Source organism: Fukomys damarensis, unplaced genomic scaffold (assembly GCF_012274545.1).
Source record: "Fukomys damarensis isolate Sample0158 unplaced genomic scaffold, DMR_v1.0_HiC HiC_scaffold_39, whole genome shotgun sequence".
NCBI classification, from domain to species: domain Eukaryota; kingdom Metazoa; phylum Chordata; class Mammalia; order Rodentia; family Bathyergidae; genus Fukomys; species Fukomys damarensis.
The window spans coordinates 106,627,628-106,637,090 of NW_022900951.1; the positions used below are offsets into that span (position 1 = coordinate 106,627,628).

Below are 9,463 nucleotides of genomic sequence, written 5' to 3' on the forward strand. Positions count from 1 at the left end.
CTCCCTTCACCCCCCCTCCCCATCTACAAACACTTTATTTCCATCTTTTCATTATCTCACATTTTTTTCTTTTCCCTTATTACACTTCCCCTACCCATCCCACCTTTCCTACACCTTTAGCCACTTTCTTCCCATTTGACAGTGTCAGTAATCTTATTAGGATCTTATGTATTATTACAGTTTATTCACACCAGAAACTATTCTATATGTATCCATTTTCCTATGAATGAATCTATTTTCTCATTCTTTATGGTTGAGTAATATTCTATTTTATAGAAAACCACATCTTCTTTATCCAGTTTCCAACGGATGGGCAAATGGGCTGTTTCCAAGTTTTAGCTATTACAAACTGTGCCATTATAAACATGGGTGTGCATACATCACTGTGATATGATTCTTTTAGTTCTTTTGGAAAGATACCCAGCAGAGGGATGGCTGGGTCAAATGGAATCTCCAGTCCAAGCTCTTTGAGGTATCTCCATATTGATTTCCATAGTGGTTGCACCAGTCTGCACTCCCACCAACAGTGGAGAAGGGTTCCTTTCTCCCCACAACTTTGTTATTGTGTGATTTCTTGATAGCAGCCATTCTTTGTGGGGTGAGGTCGAATCTCAGTGTTGTTTTCATCTGTATCTCTCTAATGACCAGTGATGTGGAGCATTTTTTCATATATTTACTTGCTGCTTTTCCTTCTTTATCTGAGAAATGTTTGTTCATTTTAGATGCCCATTTTTGAATCGGGTCTTTATATTTGGGGGGAGTTTTACAATTTCTATTGACAAATCCCTCCAATTTAGCAAACACCATTTAGAGGATCTCTAAAGTCATGACTTTTAGTTTTCAGTTTTCACTTTCTTATGACTATGAGTTTCAGCTTTCACTTTCCTTTTGTGTTCCTTGCTTTGGTAGCTGTAGTTGCTCCACTGTTGCTAATCATCTCTTGCTTGACTGCCTTGCCAGATCACACTAGGCACCATGCTGGAGACAATGTCAAAGCATCCAGTAGTCTCCTCAAAAAATGAAGCAGTACACCCACTAACTGTAAATTCAGAATTGCTGTTTACTTCAGTGCTACATAATTTTTGTAATGACATTTTCTGGAATTACATGACAGATGAGCCATATATCAAGCTGCAATGCAATGGTTGTTCTCAAATTCTCACCAATCCAGTCTCTGGCTTATTGTCAGATGAGAATGCAGATGGTCTCCTATGGGCTGCATGGTATGCCATATAAAGCATCTCCAATTCTATCTAACCCTTGGAATCTGGCACATCTTGGAACTTTCTTTTGTCTAGGTGGCCAGCAAAAAGGAAAATATGTTTGTTAATTGATGTTAACAATGCCATTGATATTTCAGACCTTATCTCCCTTGAAGAGACTGTAACACTGCTTTTACCTGTCTTTCCACTTAATACCGTACAAATATGTTACTAAAGAACTTATCATAAGGCTATTGTTTAGCTTTCTGACAACAGAATCTAATTTCTTTTCAGCATTAACAAGAAATCTTGTATCTTTAATGTTCTTACCCTAAAATTCTGATTTTTCTTACTGTACTTCAGTTCTTTCTGGATAGCACCCAGAACAATTTTTATCACTTTGGTTGTGTATATACTAAGTAGAAGTTGAAACAAAAGATTTATTGCTAGATGCAGGCTTTGAACTGGAAGCATGACTTTCTTTAATTGAAGTATATTTGCAATGTTTGACAAATAAATGACTTCAACTTTTAAAAATTGTATGAGTGATCTTATCATTAATGTGAATTAAAGGTTCAAATGTTGATTCATTTTTTCCAGTTTTTAACCATGAATGTTTTGTTGGAGCTCTACCAAGTACAGCTAAAAATTTCATCATCTTCTTACTCTCAAGCCATATTTCTGTTGGATCTTGTCAGTCCATCAGCATTTTCCAGGTAAGTTTGGTGTACTGATGAAAAATATGTAAAATTTACTGGCATAGATGTGACATGATGCCATGTGAAGTATTTTAATACAGCACCTGCTATTTCTTGGGCTATAGGGTGGATTTCTGCCATAGAGAGCATCTGGCCCACCCATTCTTGATGTGCAAAACCTAATGGTTTCATTGAGGTAAATATGAAGCTTCTTCACCCTTTTTATTGATGAAGTGACCAAGGAACATGGAAGGTGTGTCTTTTAGCACTTCTGTGAAAATATTTATATTTGGGTTTTCTGATGGTTTTTGTATTTTATGCATTTCATCGTGGTTGAAAATCCAAATGCCTTCATTCAAACATGGTGTGACCTTAGCAAAATCTTTATTATAAGCTGGAAGGTCAATATATAACCTCCAATTTTTAAATGTTACTTGCTTGAACAAGCAGACCTTGTAGAAGAGCTAACATAACATTTCTTTTATATTTAAGTCCAGAATTTCTCCTGTTGACGAGTAATGAGGAAATTATTCTTGTAATTTTGTTTTTTCATCTTTGATAGATGAAAAAAGTATTCTTCTGTACAGTTGTTTTTTTCATTTTAATCATCAGACTAAAGGACCATGCTAGGGATATTAATATGTGGAGACATTTGTCCATATCTGGAACAGCCAGCTTTTCTAGTACTGGCCAGTCTGTTTTCATGTTTAGGACTAGGCTGGCCTTGAACTTGCAGTGATCCAACTTCCTCAGACTCCTGAATGCTGGGATTACAGATGTGCACCACCATGCCCAGCATCCTCAATGAGTTTTAATTGTAATAACATACACATGATATAAAATTTACCATTTTAAATTGTACAGTTCAGCAGCATTAGGTACATTCAAAATGTTGTACAATTATTACCATTATCTGGTTTTTTACAACATTTAAAAAAAACCTATTACGTAGACTGGAAAATTACAAATTGAGACATACTTTGGGGTGACGGTTATGGTTGAAAAGTGCTTGTTTTATATAAACATATCCTAAATTAAATACTTATAAGTATCAATGGAGAAGTTACTCATTTTCTTAATCTGTATTTGTTGAAATCAATTCCAACATATACGAGCTAAGAACTTCGATAGATATCATTTCCTTATTACTAGAGATAATGTATAGCATACTTTCATTTTTGCTCAGGATTGCTAGTATTTCTTCATATATAAAATAGGGACATTCTTAACACTTTTAATGAAGCATAATGTGATAAATAGAATGTGATTTTTCAGCTTATTTTCACTAAACTATTGAACCAAGAAATACTTTATGGTGTTAGTGTGTTTTTGTTTGTTACATGTTCTATTAATTGAACAGGCATATGTGTGAAAGGGTAAGAGTGTGTGGTGCTCCCCCAAACCTTCCTCTCATACATGTTTTTGCTGTCCAGCCCAAATTAGGGTTCAATGAATTTACCTTCTTAGCTTTGCCTAGTCCATATTGAAGCATTCAGGTGACCAAGTCCTTTCTTTTGATGAAGTAGCCAATTTAAGATTTTTTTTTTAACTTCTAAGAAACTTATGATACAGATCCAGGCATCCTGGCTAACCTGCCTGAGAAATAGGATTCTCAGTCCTGAGCCAGGTTTGCAGTGGTCTGCAAAGGGAATTCTATTAATGACTTCCTATAGAGTGGGTTTATGATACCTGACACTTTTCCTGTGATGATTAGACATCCTAAGGCTCCCCACCCTACTCTCCTAAGCCCCGTGCCCAAGGGGCCAACACTCTCTTTTAACAATAACTTTGGATGCCTACAAGCCCCAAGATTAACTGGGAGTGAAAGCTGAAGAAGATAATAAGCCAGTAGGAGACTGATGTCAATAGATAATTGCTGATTATCTAATCAACATATTTTTTCATAACATATTAGACAATACTCTTACTATGTTGCTTTCTCAGTACATTTCATCATATATACCTTTTCTTGACAGTGATGTTGATAGAAGGTCTGTTGTCTGAAAGGTAAAAAGATTGATTTTTATTACTTATGGCGAATAATTTATGGTATTTCCCCTGAAATTCTGATAGTATACTTTTTAACCACCTTAGTTTATCTTGCAGTGATCCAGGAAAACACACACACACACACACACACACACACACACGCATGCACATGAGAGAGAGAGAGAGAGAGAGAGAGAGAGAGAGAGAGAGACTTTGGCTTGTTCTGCTTGATCAAAGCTTTCTGATAATTCACACTACTCATGTCCTCAAAACTAGTCTCCTTTCACAGTAGGAAAAGATCCACAGGTAATTATTTGATACTGATGGATTAAAATTATGGTTTTCTGATCATAACATCAAATTGAATGTAACTCTCTGATGTATCACAATATTATCTTCTATGTTTAATCAAAATTATCATCTGTCATAGAAACAGATACATTTTACTAAATTGTAACAGAAGAACAATGCAATCATGTAAATTATAGACTAAAAAGTTAAAAAAACAAGGTCAAGTATGCAATTCTGATTTATTTTCACATTTTCTGCCAACGTGGATCTCTGCCTCTCTTCTTTCTGACCTTCTTTAAGGAAAAATAATATTCTGTTTTCATTTTCCTTGGAATGCGCCTTATGTTATTGAATTTATTTTTTTCCAAGGCCTACAATTCAATTTTGAGAAATACAGACATACTGAGAAATTAAAACCCAACTCTTGGTAGGAAAAAAAATCTTACAAGTTTTAGCTCAGTCATAGTATTACATAGCATTAGTTTATCCTCAGATGAATACTGTTTTGCAATATAGAACCTGGTACATGAATGCTGATATCCAGTATTTCATTATTTTTTGTCTAATTGATCTATTTGTGACAGTAATACAATACTATTGAATTAGTGCTTGTTTGATTTTTCATGTCTTTTAGTAATTCTTTTATATAGTTGGGCGCACTAATATTTGGTGCACATATATTTATGGTTGTCAGTTCTTGCTCTTGGATTGTTTCCTTTATAATGATGTAGTGCCCTTCATTGTCCCTCTTAATCAGTGTTGGTTTGAAATCCACTTGAACTGCAACGAGGATAGCTACTCTTGCTTTTTTTTTTGTTCCTGTCTCATGGAGTATTGTTTTCCACCCTTTAACTTTCAGTATGAGTTTCTTTTTTAATTGAGTGTTTCTTGTATGCAGCATATTGTTGGATCTTGCTTCTTGACACATTCTGCCAGTCTATTTCTTTTGATTGGTGAATTGAGACCATTAACATTGATGGTTATAACTGATATGTATTAACTTATCCTTTTCATGACTTTTTCTTTTTGTTGGATTCTCCCCCTTTGCATCTAATTTCTTGTCATGCCTGATCAATTCATTTTGCTGGGCTTACTGGGATTGTGATCCTCATTGTCTTTTCCTAGGATATTGTTTAAAATTTTTTAGAGTGTTGGTGTAGTGTTCATGAAATTCCTAAGATGCTCTTTGTCATGAAAGTATCTTATTTCTCCATCGATTTTGAAAGATAGTTTTGCAGGGTACATCATCCGTGTTGGAGGTTGTTTTAATTTAGGGCTTGAAATACTTTACTCCAAGCCCTTCTAGCCTTGAGGGTTCGTGTTGAAAAGTCTGCTGTGATTCTGTTGGGCTTTCCTTTATAGGTGACTTGTTTCTTTTCTCTAACTGCTTGTAAAATTCTATTCTCTTGGGTTTCTGGAATCTTAACTATCATATTCCTAGGTGTAGATTATTTTTGATAATGTCTAGTTGGGAAAAAAAGGGCTGGGGATTTAGCTCAGTGGTACCCCACCTGCCTCACAAGTGCAAGGTCTTGAGTTTGATCCCCAGTACTGCAAAAAAAAAATGATAATGTCTAGTTGGAGTCCTATATGCCTCACTTATCTGTATGTCAAATTCTTTCATTCTCTGAACAGTTTTTTTTTTGTTATTTGCACTCTTTCCTGTTTCTTCATTGATTCCAGTCAGTCTTAAGTTATCCTTATTTGCATCATCTAGCAGCTGCTGGATCGATTTCTTATGGTCCCTTGCTATTTTTAAGAAATGTTTGTTTTCCTGGTCACTAACTGCAATCCTGTCTTCTATATCTGAAATTCTGTCCTCACATTAGCTCATTCCGCTGTGTAAACTTTCAGTGGAGTTTTTAATCTCTTGGATATCTGTTTGCATCTGCTTTGTGGGTTCCATTTGTTTCCTATGTTGGGTTTCCATCATGTTCCTCAGCTCCTCTATTTTTTTTTATCTGTGCCGTCTCTAGATTTATTAACCATCTTGCACTATGGACATAATCTCTGTTGTTATCTGAGAAATTATTTCTGATTTTATTTTTTCCAGATGCTCTTTCATTGCCAGTTCAGGGAGTCCAGGTGGTTGAGTATCAGTGTTTCATCTCGTTGTCCTTTGGAGTTGCCGTAGGTGATCTGGAAGTCTGGTTATGTGTCTTCTCATTTTAATAGATGAAGGTTTCTGAGCCTTTGTTGAGGCAACTTTTTGCTCATCTAGAAGTCTTCACTTCTCAGCAAGCCATGGAGTGGCCTTTTCTCTGCTGCTCACCAGTACCCCAATTCCTGGGTTCAGAATTGTGGCCTTCTGGATCCCTGCACTGTTCTGTTGTCCAGCAGGATTCTGGTTGGTGCCTGTGCACACTTGGATGTTATTTAAGTGTGCCTGTGTCTAGGGCCTGCCCTCCTACATAGCTGTTGTGTGGGATGGTCTTTGGCTGATGGCTGTGTACCCCAATTGCTGGTGTCTGGATGGGTTTCTGGCAAAGGTCTGAGTGTACTTACTGATGGTATCGGGGAAGGACTCTGGCTGTTGCTTTTGTGCCTGTGCAGGTCTTTTCCAGGAGGGTCTTTGGCTGGGGCCTTTGACCCCAAGTGGCTGGGGTCAGGATGGGGCCCTGGCTGGACCTGTCAGCATCTGTGCCATTCTTGTCCACACCAGCTTCTCCTCTACTTCTTAAATACACAAGGCAGAGATAATTAGTTCAGAATCCCCAAAGAGTACTCATATTTTTCATAGTTTATTTTACTAAACCATAAAACTATAATTTCATTTTTCTGTTCTTTTTTTTTCTTGTACTGGGGATTGAACTCCGGTTCTTGCGCTTGCAAGGCAGGCCACCAAACCGCTGAGCTAAATCCCTGGCAACCTTTCTGTTCTTGATCTTTCCCTCAATATAGCCTCACTCAAACCTGAAGATACCTTAAGGATATCTTCACTTGGCTGGCCAGTCACCATCCACTGAAGATTAATGTAACAAGACTAAATTTTAAGTAATTGGCTTAATATTTCTGAATATCTAAATATTAAATTTGATTGGTTTAAATTTAATTCTACTTGTATTTTAAGTCCATAGCTTTGGGATGATGTGTAACACTTTCTGCTTATCCAGACCACATAGTTTATTCTTTTAAAATTTTTTTTCACATAATCTATCCTATTGCCAAATCATTTACTCCTTAAATTAGCTGGGAGGAGGAGGGCTTTGAAAGCACCACTTCTGTGTCCTAATATCAGTTTTCTAAGCAGTTTCATGAGTGGCTGACATTTTATCTACCACCATTTTGTCCTCAACTCATACTCTCTGGTATTATTTGTGTTTTCCCGTCTTTTCTCCTGATACATTGTAGGACACAGGTGAGGCCGGGGAAGTGCTTCATTGATCTTGGTACCCAACTGACATCCAGCACTATGCTGTTAACATAGTTGGATCCCAAGAAAGTTTGGTAAACAAATTCCCATTTAATGTTTTAGATCTACACATACTTCTTTTTGCTCCAACACTGAGGCCTTTGTTCAGACCACAAATAACTAATGAACTTGTACAACCAGCTTCTATTTAACTGTTTTCAATTTGTCCTACATGTTATTGGCAGTGGCATTCAGCAGGGTTGTCGATTCGAGAATATCCCATTCCTCCTCACAACCATCAGACTGTCATCCAATGAAAAAAATGCAGTCTTTAGGGCAACAGACTCTTGCCTTTTTGACTTTACTTCTCTTCTATCTCTTCATAAGAACATGCTTATTATCTAATGCAAAGCTTAATCATTGCAACTGTTTATCCTTACCACTATCTTAACACTTTCATCCTCTTGTCTTGATTTCTTTAGTCCTTAATTATATTTTATTAAGCTAACTGTATGTCTTTTTGTGTGAGTTCGAGAAAAATGGAGAACTAAGGAATTGAAGGATTAGAATAGAGAAGGTGTACATGGTGGAACAGCTGTGATGTGTCCACATTTGAATCTTGTAGACGAGCTGCATTAGAATAAGAGGATGAAGGCAAATGCCTTAAACCTGCATTATTGTTTATAAAATAAAGGAAAGTGATATAGGTGCAAGAGCCAGATGAAATGACATTGCTATTAGCTAGCTTTTTTTTTTTGGTGTGTGTGTGTGTACATTAACTCTGCTCTATGCTGTCCAGGTATGGGTAAAGGTATTTGAATTCCATATATTTCAGATAAATGGTGAGGAAGCTCCAGGACATGTGTAAGTTCTTCACATGATTGGGTTTATTTGAGCTAAGATTTTTAATAAGGTCATATCAGAGATTTTTGCTATTAAAAAAGGCAAGTTATTTTGTAATTCTGTGGTTTAAGGTAGAGGAAAAAGGAATACAGAGACAGGATTAACACTTTTAAACTGCATGTAATTATTACTCTACCACAGTTATATGTAAAGTTTTCCAATATTTTTACTAATCAGTTTATTTTCTATGACATATTTGAGTCTCTTGAACAAGCAATAAGCTAGACAAACTAACATCCATCAGTCCTTAGCTCAAACTCCTTTTCTAGGAAGCACGGTCAACATAATTTTCTACCATGTAACCAACCATTTGTATCGCAATTTAGTATTTTTTTAATATTTTTTTATTGAGTTTATTGGTACAATCTAGGTATACAATACAGTTACATTCATCATTGGGATTCTGTACCTTTACATAATAGGTCTTGATTCTCATTTTTTCCCCTTTTCCCTGCCCTCCCTTCACCCCCTCCTCCCTTCCCCATTTACAAACACTTTGTTTCCATTTTTTCAGTTTCTCATATTTTTTTCCTCTCCCTTATTACCTTTCCCCCACCCTTCCCACTTGCCCTACACATTTAGCCCTTTACTTCCTATTTCACATTATTAATTATCTCATTAGGATCCTGTGTACTATTATAGTTTTTCACACCAAAGAAACTATTCGGTATTTCAGTTAAAGAAATCTCTGTATGAACATTAAAAATAGGGAATCCTAAAATAAAACTAAAAAGGAAAGTAAAAGAGAAAAGGCAATGATGTAACATTAAAATAATCCTTAATTCTGGAGATGAAAATGGTCCCTGAATATATTTAAATTGCTTCTTGCTCTTATAGTCTTATCTTATTCTTTTTTTCATTATTTAGAGAATACTCTATTAGTTTCTGTAATCAAACCCACGTAGATATGACCTTACATGTTTAGTACGATGTGTTTATTTTTTTTCCCTGTACACATGGAAAAATAAATAAATAAACATTTCTAGACCAATATGGCTGTCCATTTCTGTACAATGCCCTCAACACAG

At 36.0% G+C, this 9,463-nt stretch overlaps 1 long non-coding RNA gene across 2 annotated transcripts in view; it reads left to right on the forward strand.

The window, feature by feature from the left end:
* Positions 1 to 1,823: 1,823 nt before the first annotated feature.
* The window catches only part of LOC117284733, an 88,134-nt gene continuing 80,494 nt past the window's right edge, over positions 1,824 to 9,463 (forward strand). For both annotated transcript variants that reach the window (XR_004515808.1, XR_004515809.1), the window contains exons 1-2: positions 1,824 to 1,918; positions 2,026 to 2,096. This is a non-coding gene — a long non-coding RNA (uncharacterized LOC117284733). The remainder of the gene's footprint in view (positions 1,919 to 2,025; positions 2,097 to 9,463) is intronic.